A 16757-nucleotide genomic window follows, 5' to 3' on the forward strand; every position below is an offset into this window, starting at 1 on the left:
GGGGAGGGTGCGAGCGGGAGGGACGGTTAAGCCGGGTGTCTCCTCCAAAGCCGCCCGGCCGGCAAACGAGGCCTCGCTGAAGAAAGGTTCTACTGCGCCAAGTTGGCCCATCCCCAATTCGGGCCTGAATGTCCTCGTTGCCCTTGACGCCTGGAGCCTCCTCCTCGCCCCCACGCGGCCCAGGGGCTCCCCAGCAGGGAGAGGGACAGAGTCGGGGAGTTGAGGCGATACCACCGGTGGGCTAGGGGGCCCGTCCGGTTTTACCATAGACGGTGCGGGACTCTTCTCTGCCCTGATTGGGGACCCAGGGAAGGGGGGTTGCACGCACCCGGCAGGGTCCGTTTTAAGAAAAGGGTGGCGTCTCTGAGCCCCCGAAACGTGAGAGGACTTGGGAGCTGGCACCAGGCTCGGAGACAAGATTGGAATTCCGGCCTATCCCTCCAGGAGAGGGGGATTAAGTGAGGAGGGGTAGGGGAGCTGCTCCCGCGGTGGAAAGGGACGAGGTGTCTGGAAGGAAGGCGAGGACTGGTCTGACCAGGACTCTGATCCAGAGTCTGACAGAACCTCCGTTTTCTCACATACCTCTCAGGATTGTTCAGATTTGAAAAGCTCATTTATCTGACGAATACTAGAGATCTACGCGCCAGGTTCTGCTTGGCACTAGAGATTCAGTGATAGACACAGTGCCTTCCCTTTTGGGGCTTGTGTTGTTGTGGGGAAGACAGACAATGAACGAGTAAGCGAATACTAGACGAGACTGGTTGAGTCAGTATCACTCATGGGGGTGAGGGGGGGGGCGGTGGGCCAATTCGTTTGAGTGGTCAGACAAGTCCTCCATGACAGGTAGGAACAAAGGGTATTCTGGGCAAAGGGGAAAGCTAGTACCAAAGCCCTGAAGAGGTCATAGTCTTGGTGAGCTCAGACAACCAAAGGTCTGTGTGGCTGCATCAGAATGGGCCCCGGGGAAGAATGATGGGAGGTGGAGTCAGCGGGGTGCAGGTCACCGTAGGGCTCCGTCACCCATGGCGAACTGTTTAAATTCTACTCTTAAGTGTGATGGGGCATTTGAACAGTTTTAAACAAGAAAGTGACAAGGTAAGGATTTATGTTTTAAGTTTCTTTATTTTGAGAGGAGGGAGAGAGAATGAGCAGGGGAGGGACAGATAGAAAGGGGGACCCAGGATCCCAAGCAGACTCTGTACTGACAGCACAGAGCCCAATGCAGACCTCAAACTCAGACCGTGAGATCATGACCCAAGCGGAAGTTAGACGCATAACAGACTGAGCCACGCAGGTGCCCCACAATTTATGTTGTTAAAAAGATCTCTCTGGCTGCTGTATGGAGAATAAACTCTAGGACCCAATAGGAAGCAGGAAGGCCATTTAGGAAGAAAGGTCTTGGATTAGGATGGTAGAAGGGGAGGTGATGAAGCTCCTGGGGCAGTCACAAAATGTGCAAACTCAATAGAGAAGTTTTCTCTCTCCCCCCGCCCCCCCCCCGATCCCCCAAAGGACAATATCTATCACAGAGAAAGAACAAATACATGTATTTGGTCCCAAGGGAGCGCGCTGGGCTCAACAAGTGTATATATTTTGTTTAGCCCCCATCCCAATCCTAGTTGGTGAAGACCGCCCCTCAGTTACAGAGCTATTGGTGGGGTTTGGCCACTTCTCAAATTCTCTCCTCCAAGGACACCTTGATGGCTCAGTCGGTTAAGTGTCTGACTTCAACTCAGGTCATGATCTCACCGTTCACAGGTTCGAGCCCTGAATTGTGCTCTGTGCTGACAGCCCGGAGCCTGCTTCGGATTCTGTGCCTCCCTCTCTCTGCCCTTCCCCTGCTCTCTCTCTCTCTCTCTCAAAAATAAATAAAACATTAAAACATTTTTTTGAAAAAGAAAATGAGGACTGAAGATGAGCTTCCACTGGTAGAGTCTGAAATAGCTGGTGGAAAAGAGGAGGAAGCAGGTTGGTTCTGGGAGTTCAGGATTGGCAGAATGTCCAGTTCCTGACAGGTTGATGCAGGCTTTTTGGTTTCTGGGGACTTGGCAGTGACATATTCAGATGTGTGACCTGGGGGCTCCCTTCCAACTGGCTTCCTTCCTGAGCTCTGTAGAGCAACCAGGCTCCACATCCCTTCTCTCCCCCAGAGCCAGCCTCTTGTCCTACATCATTTTTTTTCCCACCTGACTTTTTGAAGAAGGTGACAGACACAGGCCCCTTCTTCCCTTCAGTTTTGTTTTCTGAAGGAGACCTGATTCATCCATCTATTATTCACTGCTGAATAAGAGACTTCCTTCTTCCTCCTCTCACTCTACAAGATAAACTAGGGTTCATGCTTGTGCTGACACCTCAGCTTGGTGGTATTACTGGGTGGTTGCTAAGAAGGGTGACTGGCCCAAGAGTCATGTGAGAGAGGGGCTTGGAACTTGCACTGTGGGACCTCCGCCCCCAGATAGGACTATGCTTCTGCTCCAGCAGTCCAAGGAGTCTGACGCTGCTCTTTTCTTCTACATTTATCATAGTTGCCTTCTGTAGGGTTCTGGGCTCCCTTGGTTGCTCAATAGCCATTGGCTAACTGGAGACTATTTGGTTGCCTCTATTTACCTGGGCTTGGAGGGTGACCTTTCTGGGTCACCTCTGGGTCAGGTTGTGCAAATCCAGAGGGAGGATGTGTAAACAGGACAAGGTTGCTTTCCCAAAGGCTAGAGCCCAGAAATAGTTCCTTGGGCTTCTGACCTATTCCCCACCCCCATGACAAAAAGCTACTGAGCAACTGAACAATAGTTAAATATAACCACAAGTAGTAATAGCCTGATGGAGATCAATTTTTTTGCAACAAACTGCAATCTTCTACCTGGACCAAAGACATAACTGAGCTCCAGTGCTTCATCTCCTGGGGGATTTGGGAGGAGGCCTTAAAGCAGAATAAACTATACCTTCCCTCCCTGGAGCAGTCCTTTCCCCAAGCCAGGTTGACTTGGCCTTATAGCTCTGAGTCAGTGGAGTTTCTCAGATTTTGTATAAAGGATGACCCTTGGCATTGAATAGATCTGGGTTGGACTCCCTTCTCCATGGGCTAGCTGTGGCCTTGGGCAGATTTCTACAATGGAGTTAATACTTTTCTTGCAGGGTTGGCATGATGGCAACATGCAAGCTCCTTCACCCAGCCTGGTCCTGCAAAGGAGTGCAGGTCAGTACATATTAGTTCCCATTCTCCCTAGTTCCCATCCAACAGTCATCCTTCTATCGTGCCATTAATCTGTTCAAGAAAAGACTTCCCACCCATCTGCATGTTCCCTGCAGGGATGTATTTGCTTCTGATAATGGAAAGTAAATCCACGGGGGCGCCTGGTTGGCTCAGTCGGTTAAGCTTCCAACTCTTGATTTTGGCCCAGGTCATGACCTGGCAGTTTCGTGCATTTGAGCCTGTCTGCACAGAGCCTGCTTGGGATTCTCTCTCTCACCCTCTCTCTCTGCCTCTCCCCCATTCGTGCTGTCTCTTGTCTCTCTCAAAATAAATAAATTAATTTTTAAAAAAAGAAGAAAGTAAATCCATATACTATGCAAAGGGGTGAGGAGGCTAATTAACAAGAGTTCAGAAATCCCAACAGAGACACAGAGGGAAGGCATCAGAAATCAGTGAGTGTGACGACCAAGAAACCACTGATGACCCTTCTCTAATTAGCCCAGAGGCCCGGTGGCCCATTGGCCTTTATCCCCTCTTCCTCCCACTCCTTACCTTTACCTGAGATGCAGATCTAATGATTCTCAAAAACAAAACCTAAAGTGAGAAGGGGGGAATCTAGTCTGCATTATTTTGCAAACCAATTCACCACAGCAGACTTAGATTTACCAAGAGTAGATGGCGGTAGACATGTGTATCTGCTTTCTTCTAACACCACTCCTCCCTGAATCGTGACACCAATCAGGTATCCGGGATAATAGTAATAAAATAAATAACAATGCTAGCTCTTATTGACTGCTTACTGGGTGCCAAGCATCAGAGCAAACACTTTAAACAAATTAGCGTGTCTATTTTGCACAAGCCTCTGAAGAATACCATTATTATCACTCCCATTCTTCAGATGAGGAAACTCAGATAGAGATCGCTTACCCATGGCCTCATAATCAGAGTGTGGTAAAACATCAGAGTTTGAACTCGGGCTGTCTAACCCCCACCCCCGTCCCTGCTACCAACCTTCTTCTGTGCCTCCATTTATCCCCCTCTGAGTAGCCCCCGCCCAGCTTGCTCTCTGAAGGTCCCCAAGGCTTTCTCTGGTCCTGATCACCACTTCACCAGGGCCAACATGCCAATTGGCTAATCTGATCGGTCATTCTGAGCTAATGAGGGAGGACTAGACGAAGCCTTCCCCACCACCACCTCATAACACCCTGGATGCTCCTCACTCGTACTTAGGAACGCGGGTCCATCTCATCCTAGAGATCATGCTTGGTTTTGCCCTGAGCTTTATACCAGTTTACGCTTCTCTTGGGACCCTTACTTCTTTCTGATAATAACCCATGTCTGTACAGCACTTCGTAGTCTACGAAGCACTTTCTGACCCACCTGACCCACCTGCCTCCTCCTAGGCTTCTTAACCACCTTCTGTAAGTGGGGTGGCACAGAGCATGGTGGTTCAGCACCGAGCTTTGGAACCCACTCTGCCAGCACCCCAGCTCTGCCACTTGCTAGCTGTGTGATGTGGGACAAGTTGCTTATTAACCTCTCCACATCTGTTCCTTTGTTTTTGAAATGAGGATAATAATAGTGCCTCTCCTATCTGGTTGTTGTGAGGGTTGAATGAAAAATACACACACACACACACACACACACACACACACACACACACAGCAAGCGAACTCAGTAAGTGTTGCCTATTGTTATCTCACTGGATCCTCCCCCAAACTCTATGGGAATAAACAGAGCAAGTCAGTTCTTGTCATCAGTAAAAATGAGTTTAAACTAGACCATCTCGAAGCTCTCTTCCAGCTCCATCAGCTCTGAGTCTACCGTGAATCACATTGATTTATGGACACATCTTAGCTCTTCTACCCTGTAACGACCTCCTAAAAGCCCCGCCTTTAACAGAGGGCCTTGTCTACACTGGGCCAGGTCCTGCAGGTCAATGTTAGCATGTAACAATAGTCCCTGCCTCACCCAGGCATTGGGATGAACAAATGAGAAATGCCTGTTGCAGCATTTAGCATAGTGCCTGGCACTAAGTAAGCTCCTAATAAATCATAGTTACTATAGTTGCCGCATCTTACCGTGAGGCTCCCAACATGGCTGTTAAAAACATAGACTCTGGAACCACACTGCTTGGGTTCATCCTGGTGCTGACCCTGAGGGGACCTTGAGCGAGTTAATTAACCAAACGGGCTGCAGTTTCCCAATCTGTAAAATGGGCACGACGATAACAGCTGGTGCCTATTAAGGTTGTTGTGTACATCAAATGAGTTGTTATAAGAAAGGCACCCGGAACTGTGCCTGTCATATGCTTGCTGTATGTAAGTGCGTTTGTCATCATTTACAGATGACGAGACCCAGGCTCATAGACATCGAGTGACTATTCCAAGCAGCAGTGGAGTGGGGATCAGCATGTAACTAGGTCTACCTGATTCCAAAGCCTCAATCCTAGTATTAGGTTAGGTTGCTGCCCCAGATGATCCAAATACATTTCAACAGGAGCCTTCATTAATGTTGGAGATTTCAGGAGAAGAGGACAGTGAGTTGGCACCAGAAGCTTCGGAGTGAGGGGGACCACAGGATGCCCTCAAATCGTACCGCAGGAAAAGCAGTCTTTTCCTCACATATGTCTGGCCATACGGCTTCAGCATTCCGTCAGGGCCACAGCCCCGAAGCCCATAACCATGGCGCCACCCAGGCCTGCCCTCTAGCCTGGAACCTGCAACACAGCCCTCATTATGCCCTTTGATGTGACACTCAAAACTGAGCCCCTGCTCTTCAAGCCAGACAGGCCCTGGCCTTGGGGCTTTTTCCATTTCTGAGGCATGATTCAGCCCAGGAGACAAGACCAGACACCTTCGTTCAGAGGAAGGAGGGCTGGATGGTGCATGGAGAGGAAGAAAAATAGGAGTGAGAATGGGGCTGCAGGGTTGGGGGGGGGCGGGAGGAGCAAGCAGAGGGAGCCCACCTGCTCCAGAGCTGCACAGAACACGGCCACCCACTGACCAATTTATATTCCATGTAGCCAAATCTATTGATTTAAACGTGAATCCAACTGTGCTTCTAAATTCCCAGAAAAATACTGATAACATTTCACATTTATGTCATACAATGTGAGTGTCAAAACACTTTCACACGAAAAACCTTAAATTTGAGTTGATTTTTCAGATAATTTGCTTTTCTTCTTACAAAGCAGCATATGCTTATTGAGAAATATAGGAGAAAAAATTTTAACGTAAATTTAAAAATTGCAAATATGTATGCGTTATACCACTAGCTATAACATTTTCAGCAGAGTTTTGCATAACTTAACATAAAATCACAGGCATTTTTTAATGTTACAAAATATTCAGCTCTGACAATTCACAATGACCGCATTTATCAATTATAGACGTGCCACAATTTCTGTAGCCATGCCTTAATTATTAGACATTCAAGATGTTTGCAAAAATACTATAATTATAAATAATACTGCCATGAACATCTTTTCAATTACGTCTTTGTGTGTATATCTGCTTATGTCCTAATACTAAATTTCTAGTAATGGATGTAGTAGCTCAAAGGATTTGAATATTTTTGAGTACATAAGGCCAAGTTACTCTCCAGGAAATATAGTTTACACTCCCGCAGACAATGTGTGAGAGTATACCTCTCAAGTCTCTGTTTTGAGCCGTGAGCCAGTGAGTTCGGTAACAAGCATATCACATGACAGATGAGAACTGAACACAAAAAGTTTAAGTAACTAGTGGGGCATTCACAGAGCTGAGACCCAAACTCTAGTCTCCTGGATTTGACACCAGGGCCCTTCCCACTCTGCCTTCTTGATGAGGAGAGTTCTGAACAGGTTTTCCTGAGTAATGGAGCTGTATAAAAATTTATTTTTATATCAATATTTGTTGGTGAAAATATTTGTTGGGGCTCCTGGGTGGCTCCGTCAGTTAAGCGTCCGACTTCAGCTCAGGTCATGATCTCACGGTTTGTGAGTTTGAGCCCCGAGTCGGGTCTGTGCTGACAGCTTGGAGCCTGGAGCCTGCTTCGGATTCTGTGTCTTCCCGTCTCTCGGCCCCTCCCCTGCTCATGCTCTGTCTCTCTCAGAGAGACATATTATTATCTCAATAATAAATAAATGTTAAAAAAAAATGTTTTTTTTGTTTATTTTATTTTTTTATTTTTTATTTTTTTAACGTTTATTTATTTTTGAGACAGAGACAGAGCATGAACAGGGGAGGGGCAGAGAGAGAGGGAGACACAGAATGCGAAACAGGCTCCAGGCTCTGAGCTGTCAGCACAGAGCCCGATGCGGGGCTCGAAGCCACGAACCGTGAGATCATGACCTGAGTCGAAGTCGGACGCTTAACCGACTGAGCCACCCAGGCGCCCCCCAAAAAAAAGTTTTTTTAAAAAAAGAAAGTATTTGCTTAAATCTCCCATTTCTTGACCTTATTTGTGCCACGGACTCCTTTGGCAATCTGGTTAAGCCTACCAACCCTTCTCGGAATTATGTACGTATATACATGTATTAAATAAAATAAGGAAATCGGTTATTATGTTATTTTATTTTATGTTATGTATTGTATCGTATTGTATTGTATTTTATGTAATCTCTATATCCCATGCGGGGCTCAAACTTATGACCTGGAGATCAAGAGTCACATGCTCTGGGGCACCTGGGTGGCTCAGTTGGTTAAGCATCTGACTTCGGCTCAGGTCCTGATGTCACTGTTCATGAGTTCGCGCCCCACATCCAGCTCTGTGCTGACAGCTCAGAGCCTGGAGCCTGCCTCAGATTCTATGTCTCCCTCTCTCTCTGCCCCTCTCCTCCCCGCTCCCCGGATCCCCTCTCTCAAAAATAAATAAACATTAAAAAAAAAAAAAAAGAGTCACCTACTCTGCTGACTGAGCCAGCCAGGAACCCCTGTATCTGCTCCTTTGTAAATGCATTAATACCAAGTCTAGTACTGCATGTTGGAGAGGCAGTCCACATGAGTCCTGAGTGTCCCTGTACATTCTTGCTGAGTGTGCCAGACCACAAGGCTTATCCCTTGCTCAATTCTGAGCAGCATCAGTAGCTGGTCACTTAGGCAACCAGTCTAGCTTATTTTCTGCTTGCTACATTTGTCGCTTGCTCAAAAAGTGCACCGGCCCTGGGGCTTAAAGTCCTGTCTTTTAACAAAATCTGCTTCACGTGCTCCTGTGACCTGGTCCCGCATGCCTTGTGGAAACAGAAATTAGGGAAACAGCACAAATCCACTGACACTCTGGCTCTATCCCTTTTGCCGTGACTAATACAATCTTTCATGTCAGATCCAGGACTTTTGTGACTTCTGCCATGATCCATGAAACTGTGGCAAGCTGACTTGGTAGCTTGTAAGTCGGGCAAAATCTCAGAGCCTTCACAGCTCTGACCCCACATTAATTTCAAAGTAGTGGTAAGCATAAAATGATATTTTGAGATATAGGCAACAGCTGTTACTCAGACCAAAAATACCTGTCATTTTTACCAGTGACAAATGGTCATAATTGTTACTGGTGACATGGCTACAGTCACTGGGATTTGTTGCTTATATTCATAGTTAAAGGAAATGCTAAATTTCAGTTACAGGTTTAGGAAAATAAATGTCAGGGTTTTTTTCCTCATTTGAGTTCACAGATCTTGCCTGCTGCTGACTTCCCAAAAGAACACCAGCAAAACCTGTTGATCAAGCAAAGTAAGGCTATTTGGTATTTACTGCAGCAAGGGAAAATAACACCTTGATCGAGATTTGCTAGTATCTTAGAAAGGGGATTTCAAGAAAAGAGATTTGTAGGATTTGGGGGTCTGGGCTCACATGATTTAAGGTGGTTTTTCAAAGCAAGAAATTGATGGGGATTGGGCACAGTTTAGCATACACAACCCCAGAGAAGCAAGGGTCTTAAAACAAATCTTGATAAATAGACTTTGTCATTATGGTGAGCTCTTTGCCTGTGTGTGCATTCTGTGGTCTTGACAGAGCAGTCATCTGTCCTGTCCCAGATGAGCAAACGATTTGCCCAGATAAATTAATTTCTTGAGCTAGCATTTAATCCATTTATCTTCCTGGGCAAGAATTTTCTGGAACAGTTGCATCATGTTGATATGGGTGGTGTCAGTTCTTACTCAACAAGACCAACTTCTTAGACTGAAATCCCTTTTCTCACAAAAGTGGAGGCCTGCCTCCTTTTGCCTCCTTTTGCCTATTTTTGCTGTCTATCCTTTCCATACTCTGAGTTTACCATAGGTGAGGGTTAAATCTTATAGTCCCAGAGGTGGAATTAGTTTGCTTTCCATATATTTGTATTCAAAACATTTAATATGTACTATTTGTAACATTTGCCTTTGTTAATATTGCCTGCTTTTAAAAAAAATTAATATTGGGCTGCCTAGTCAATTAAATGTCCAACTCTTGATTTCAGCTCAGGTCATGATTCCAGGGTCATGGCATTAAGCCCCACGTCAGGCTCCGCACTGAGCATGAGGCCTGCTTAAGATTCTCTCTCTTTCCCCCTCTGCCCCTGGCCCCAACTTGCACACACACTCTCTCTTTCTCTCTCTCTAAAAGAAAAAGCCTTCTAATGGGGTGCCTGGCTGGCTCATTTGGTAGAGCATGTGACTCTTGATCTCAGGGGTTGTGAGTTCAAGCCTCATGTTGGGCAGAGAGATTCGTTGAAAAAAAAAAAAAAAGGAAAACAAACAACTACCTTCTCTTGACTCACAGCTATTGATTCTTTTTCCTCTTTGCTCCTTGTTTACATTAAAATTCCTACAAAGACCAATCTGTACCTATTGTTTCTAATTACTCTCTTTTCATTCTCCTTTTGAAATAAACTCTTATCTGGAAAAATTCAAAAATTCAAAAATGAACAAAAATACAGAGAATTGTAGAGTATGCATCACCCAGATTCATCATAAGCTCATAGTCAGTCTTGGTTCATCCACGCCCCATCCCAGCACACACTCCCACTGTGTCATTTTGAAACAAATCTCAAACGTTGTATCCCTTCACCAATAATTATTTTAGCATATCTTTAGAAGATAAGATTTTTTAACCTAACTATAATGCCACAAATCTTGAAAATAATACCTTAATACCTAAAACATCATGTGATAAAATAGCACAATATCATAGTGCCTTAAAATTAACAATAATTTCTTGGGGCAGCTGGGTGACTCCGTTGGTTAACCGTCTGACTTCGGCTCAGGTCATGATCTCCTGGTCTGTGAGTTCAAGCCCCACATCAGGCTCTGTGCTGACAGCTCAGAGCCTGGAACTTGTTTTAGATTCTGTGTCTCTCTCTTTCTCTGCCCCTCCCCTGCTCACACTCTGTCTCTCTCTCAAAAATAAATAAATATTAAATTTTTTTTAAATCAACAATAATTTCTTAATATAATTAAATATTGAATCAGGGTTCAAATTCCCAGCTGTCTCATAAATAATAGCACATTTTTGTTTGCTTGTTTGAGTCAGGATGTTAAAATGCCCATATATTGCATTTGGTTGCTATGAACCTTAAATTTATTTTAATTTAGAGATCCCTCCACCACCCTCTCTCTTTTTTTTTTTTTTAATTTATTTATAGAAGAAATTAGGTCACTTGAGTTTCCTAGAGTCTGGATTTTGTGATCACATCCCCTTGATATTTTGCTTAACCTGTTCTTATCTCTATTTTTTCTGTAACTTGGTAGTTGGCAGGTAGACCTGGTGACTTGATCAGATTTCAAAAGAACAGCTTTAAATCCAAATGACAGCCCTGCCTTAGTTTAAAGCTAAAGTTCTCTTTTCTGCTTATTATGGATCTCTGATAAAAAATACAATTGCTGAGAAGTCTGTTTTGCTTGCTGTTTGCTACAAGCATTGTGAACCCTTTCCTGAATGTAACTCACTATGTAATAGAGTGAGTTGTGAAACTTCCTACATGTAGTCTGGTATGTAATAGAATAAGTGATTATACATGAACTAACCGGCATTTCTCGCTTCTGTAAACCTGCTTGCTCAACACATTCCTCCTCTACCCCCTTTCCCCTTTCCCCTTTTTCCTCCCGCCACAAGTAACGGACAAAGCCTTCCCGCCAAAGAACAAAGGACGCCCAATCAGAGAACGACAAATGACCTTACTTTAAAACCAACTGATCAGGCCCCTCATATTTTGAAACCTCCCCTGTGCTATTTGTCCCTGTCTATAAAAACGCTGTACCAACCCGGATCGAGGCCTCTTAGCGTCACCGGCGACGAGTGCGCGGAGGTCCAGGTTCGAACCTGCAATAAACGACCCTTGCTGCTTGGCTTTGACTTATGACTCTGGTGGTCTTTTGTGGGAGGCTTCGGAACTTCGGGCATTACAAGATTCAAGTTTAGATGTTAGGTAAGTAGAGTTCAGAGATAGAGCAATGATCTCATATCGGGGGACCACGATGTCTAGCTATCTCTTTCTCACTTTGTCTCTCTTTTGCAATCTTTGGTGATCATTATCTTTGTGGGTATTTTCAATGGTTACGTTGTTCCTTCTCCATTTAACAATGAGAATACTTTTATAAAGAGAAATTTCCTCTCATCGACTATTTGGCTATCCTGATATACAGTTTACATAGAAAAGGCAGGGGGCACCTGGGTGGCTCAGTCAATTAAGCATCTGACTTCGGCTCAGGTCATGATCTCACTGTTCATGAGCTTGAGTCCTGCGTTAGGCTCTGTGCTGACAGCTCAGAGCCTGAAGCCTGCTTCAGATTCTGTGTTTCCCTCTTTCTCTGCCCCTCCCTGGCTTGTACTCTGTCTCTGTCTCTCAAAAATAAATACACGTTAAAAATTTTTTTTTAAAAAAGAAAAGGCAGGTCACATTTGATTCCTTTTGTTTTCATCTGTTTGTTTTCAAAACAGTGAATTGTTTCCTTAGTATCCTTCAAAGCTGAATTTTGAAACTGTGGGAGGCTTTTTTTTTTAATGTTTATTTATTTATTTTTGAGAGAGAGAGAGAAAGAGATCAGGAGCAGGGGAGGGGCAGAGAGAGAGGGAGAGAGAGAATCCCAAGCAGGCTCCACGCTGTCAGTGCAGAGGCTGATGTGGGGCTTGGACTCACAAACTGTGAGATCATGACCTGAGCTGAAATCAAGAGTCCAACATTTAACTGACTGAGCTACCCAGGTGCCCCTAAAATTTGGGGAGTTTTTATGTTGTCATTACAAACTCCTGGACTTAAACATATTTTACATGCTTCCACTCATTTTTATTGATGGAAATTCCATTTCTAATCTATCATATTGTCAAAGATCAAAGTTTGAAAACACACAAAGGCTGTGCAAAATGGTTCAATCTCTATGGACAGCAGTTTGGCAATATTTAACAAATTATAAAATGTACATTTCCCTTGACCCAACATTTTACCTTTAAGAGCGTAACCTATAGATACACACACGTGCACAAAGTGATCATGTACAAAGATATGAATTGCAGCCTTGTTTACTTTAGCCAAAATTTGGAAAGAGATATTTGTACACCCATATTCATAGCAACGTTATCCACAGTAGCCACAAGGTGGAAGTAACACAAATGTTCCTGGATGGGTGAATGGATAAGGAACATGTGGCATATATACATACAGTGGAAAGTTGTTCAATATTAACAAGGAAGGACATTCTGACACATGCCACCACGTAGATGATCCTTAAGAACATTATGCTAAGTGACACAGCCAGTCACAAAAAGACAAATGCAATATGACTTCAGTCAAACTCATGGAAACAGAAAGCAGGACAGTGGTTGTCATGCCTGGCAGGAGGAAAAAATGGAAGAAAGGTAGTGTTTGATGAGTATGGAGTTCCAGTTTTGCAAGATGAAAAACGTCCGGGCCTCGTCGCACAGTGCTTGCTCCCACAGCACACACACTAAAATTGGAGACACTGGTTGCACAACATGAATATGTTATACCACTACTGAGCTGTACAATTAAAATGGTTAAGATGGTAAATGTCATGTGATACGGTGTTTCCAATTACAAATTAAAAACTTTTTTCCACCGTTTAAAAATGTAGAGAAAACTTTAAGGTTTAAATTATTAGCATGAATTTTACCATTCTTTGTATTGTGCTGTGCCAGTTTTGGGGGGTTTTTTGTTGTTGTTTTATGTTTTTTTGGGGGGGGAGCAAGTCAGCAAGAGAGAGAATCCCACAGAAGTGGGGCTTGTGTTCACTGGAAGCGGGGCTCCAGCTCACCCCATAGGGACTCGGGTTCAGGAACGGTGAGATCATGACCTGAGCCGAAGTCCGGTGCTTAACCACCTGAGCCACCCAGGTGCCCCTGTGTAGTGCCAGTTGTAGATGCAAATATCATAGTATTTAATTCGCATGTGGAATCAGAAATTGCACAATTTTCATGGTGTGGCTTATCTCTAGGGAGTGCCGTGAGCAGTCCAGAAGAGACTAACACAAGAAAACCTGAGGCAGGTTGAGGAGGGGGAAGACCCCTCCCCCGCCCCCCGCGCCGCCGCCGCCTCACCTTCCCCCTAAGCTCAAAGCCAGACTAGGGCATGCTTTCTTTTCCAGCCCAGACCTGCATGCTCCCGCCAGCCGCCAACGACGGTGCCACACCCTGGCCGAGTCTGGAGAGGGTCAGGCCAGTTGTCTCGCCTTCCTAAGGCCCACTGCCCAAACCAGGCAGACAGGCAACTCCCAACGGTACCGTCACCTCCCTGGGGCGCCAGTTGCGCTCCGTCCCTGGGTAGGAATACGGACAAGAGACCCGGCGCTGCCAGCCCCGGGAATGGATGGCCCCCACCGCACCCCGCCCTGCCCCTCCCCACGACCCTGCCCAGGACCCTTAGCCCTTGGTGAAGGTGGCAGCAGTCACAGAGCAGGGCTACCGCTATGGCCACAAACCATGAAGCTGGCTCTATGCAGGGATCACAAGCGCTGGTGGCAGAATCTCAAGTAGTGCTGTCCAGTGGAAATAACAGTATGAGCCACATAGTACGTCATTTCAAAATTTCTAGTAACCACATGAAAACGTAAAAGGAGGGGCGACTGGGTGGCTCAGTCCGTTGAGCCACCGACTTTGGCTCAGGTCATGATCTCGCAGTTCACGAGTTCAAGCCCTGCTCTATGCTGACAGCTCAGAGCCTCGGATTCTGTGTCTCCCTCTCCCCACTGCCTGCCTCGCTCACGTGCTCTCTTTCCTTCTCTCTCAAAAATAAACAAACATAAAAAAAGTAAAATGAAACAGATGAAATTAATTTCAATAGTACATTTTACTTAACATATCTAAAACATAATAATTTCCGCAGGTAATCATTATGAACAATTATTAACAGGCACTCAACTTTCTTTTTTTATACCAAGTCCTCAAACTTCAGAGCTATTTTACACTTAGGGCAGGTCGCATTCCAAGCACTCAACTGCCACATGTGTGGCCAGTGGCTAATGTAGTGGACAGGGCAGGTCTGGAGAATGAAAACAGAAGTAGGAGGTGGCTGGGGTACCATGTGTGCTGCTGCCCCTGGTGGCATAGCATCGGCCGCTGAAACAAACATCTACCCACATTTGTCAGTTACATCACATGAAGAAGCTGTGCGGCACCGGAATTCCTGTGAGTGTTTTCGATGACTATTACGTTGCTATTTTAACACTGTTAATGAAAATTTAAATATCCCTGTATATAACAGTGCCATCTGGAAATTCATTACACAGTGGTTCTAAGGCCGGTACTGAAGAACATAGCCGCCGATCAATAAACATAGAAGGGGCAGTTAGATGTGTCAGCTGCCATGAAGGAGGCCAAGTAGTTGATCTCATGCTCCATATTGTTAATTTAGGGATGAACGCCTTGGGAAGTATTGGAAAATTCTGAGAAATCAAAATCAACATTCAAGCAGACACACTTTTAACTTTGCAAAATGGTTACATAACCAGGCAAAAAGAAAGGAAAAAACAAAACCTGGCCACCTCGCCTCAAGACGCTAGCCAGAGTTCTGTGCACCTGCGCTATCCTGGTTGTGCGTGTAAACACTCTGAGAATCACCCTGTAGGGTAGTTGCCGCAAGAACGCTGCCTTGAGGTAGTGTTTCCGTCTTCACCAGCCTTCTCCTTTTAGGAGGTACTTCACTGACGGACTAGCCTGTCATGTAGTGGTGAAAGAGGGTAACTACAGGCCACTCTATAAAAAGCTTCATGTCTAGTATTTGATATATCAAAAGAGTAAATGCAGCATAAAATAAACTCCTGGAGACCCACTGTTCAAGTGAAGAACATTATCTCTTGATGCATCCACCTGTACGCCTCTTTCCTATCTTGCCCTGCCTCCTAACCAGAGGTAACACTAGCTTGAATTTTATGTTGACCATTTTTTAAAAATTTTTAAAAATATGTAGCTTTATCATATGTGTATGCACATAAACAAAATATTTTTTAGTTTACTTGTTTGAGCTTTATAAATGTGGAAACATGACTATTTTTTTTTAAGTAATAAACTTATTTTGTAAGTAATAAACTTACTTATTTTGAGGCAGGGGGAAGGGCAGAGAGGGAGGGATAGAGAGAATCCCAAGTAGGCTCCACACTGTCAGCAAAGAGCCCAGTGTGGGGCTCGAACCCACAAATCATGAGATCAGGACCTGAGCTGAAATCAAGAGTCAGCCACTCAACTGACTTAGTCACCCAGGCGCCTCTGTGGTATCATGACTGTATGTAGTTTTCTGCAACTTGCCTTCTTCATACATTGTATTTGACCAGGTTATGTATGTAGCTGTAGTTCATTTCACTATATGAATATATCGCTTTTTGATTTATACATTCTCCTGTCAGTGGCCATTTGGTGGTCTCCAATTGTTTTGCTGTTGTAAACAGTACGGCAATGAATATTCTTATGCATGTGCAAGAATCTCTGTGTCATATATTTAGTTCAACTTTACAAAATATTGCCAAAGTGTCTCTCACAGTTGTACCAATGTACAATTCTAAGAGTTAATTCAAATAATCTAATTTGTGGATTCTTTTAGTTTGCTACGTATGCAATACATTAGCCGCAAATAATGACCGTATTATTTCCGTCTTTCTCCTTATATCTGTCCTATACTTGCCCTATTGAGCAGATGTCTTGTTCTGCTCTAAAAGGAACAGTAGCTTTCAATGATTCACTATTAACAGTGATGACTATTGTAGGCTTTTTTAGAAAAGACAACCTTTGAATGTTAGGAAGTTTCGTTTTATTCCTGTTTCACTAAGAGCTTTTTGCATGATTGGATGTTGACTTTTACTGAATGCCTTTACTACATCCACTGGGATAGATAATCATATAACTTCTCCTTTAAGCCGTTAACGTGGTGAATTAAAGTCACGAGTTTTTAGGTTAAATCATCCTAATATTCTTGGGATAAATCCAGCTTAGTCATGATGAATTATCTTTATCATACACTGGTAGACTTGATTTGCTAATATTTTGTTTATAACATTTCCGTCTATGTTCAGGAGGGATTCTGGTCTGTTATTTTCTTTCTCATACAGTCCTTCATTGCTTCTATTTCAAGGTTGTACTAACCTCATTTGAGTTGGGGAGTATTGCTTCTT

The 16757-nt window shown here is 44.4% G+C and overlaps 1 long non-coding RNA gene across 1 annotated transcript; it reads left to right on the top strand.

The window, feature by feature from the left end:
- The first annotated feature begins 19 nt into the window (after positions 1–19).
- LOC128315912 (uncharacterized) lies at positions 20–6497 on the top strand. The gene is made up of 3 exons (XR_008299092.1): positions 20–272; positions 3133–3193; positions 5690–6497. It is a non-coding gene; the product is annotated as an uncharacterized LOC128315912 (long non-coding RNA).
- The last annotated feature ends 10260 nt before the right edge of the window (positions 6498–16757 follow it).

This window comes from Acinonyx jubatus, chromosome B3 (genome assembly GCF_027475565.1).
Source record: "Acinonyx jubatus isolate Ajub_Pintada_27869175 chromosome B3, VMU_Ajub_asm_v1.0, whole genome shotgun sequence".
Lineage (NCBI taxonomy): Eukaryota > Metazoa > Chordata > Mammalia > Carnivora > Felidae > Acinonyx > Acinonyx jubatus.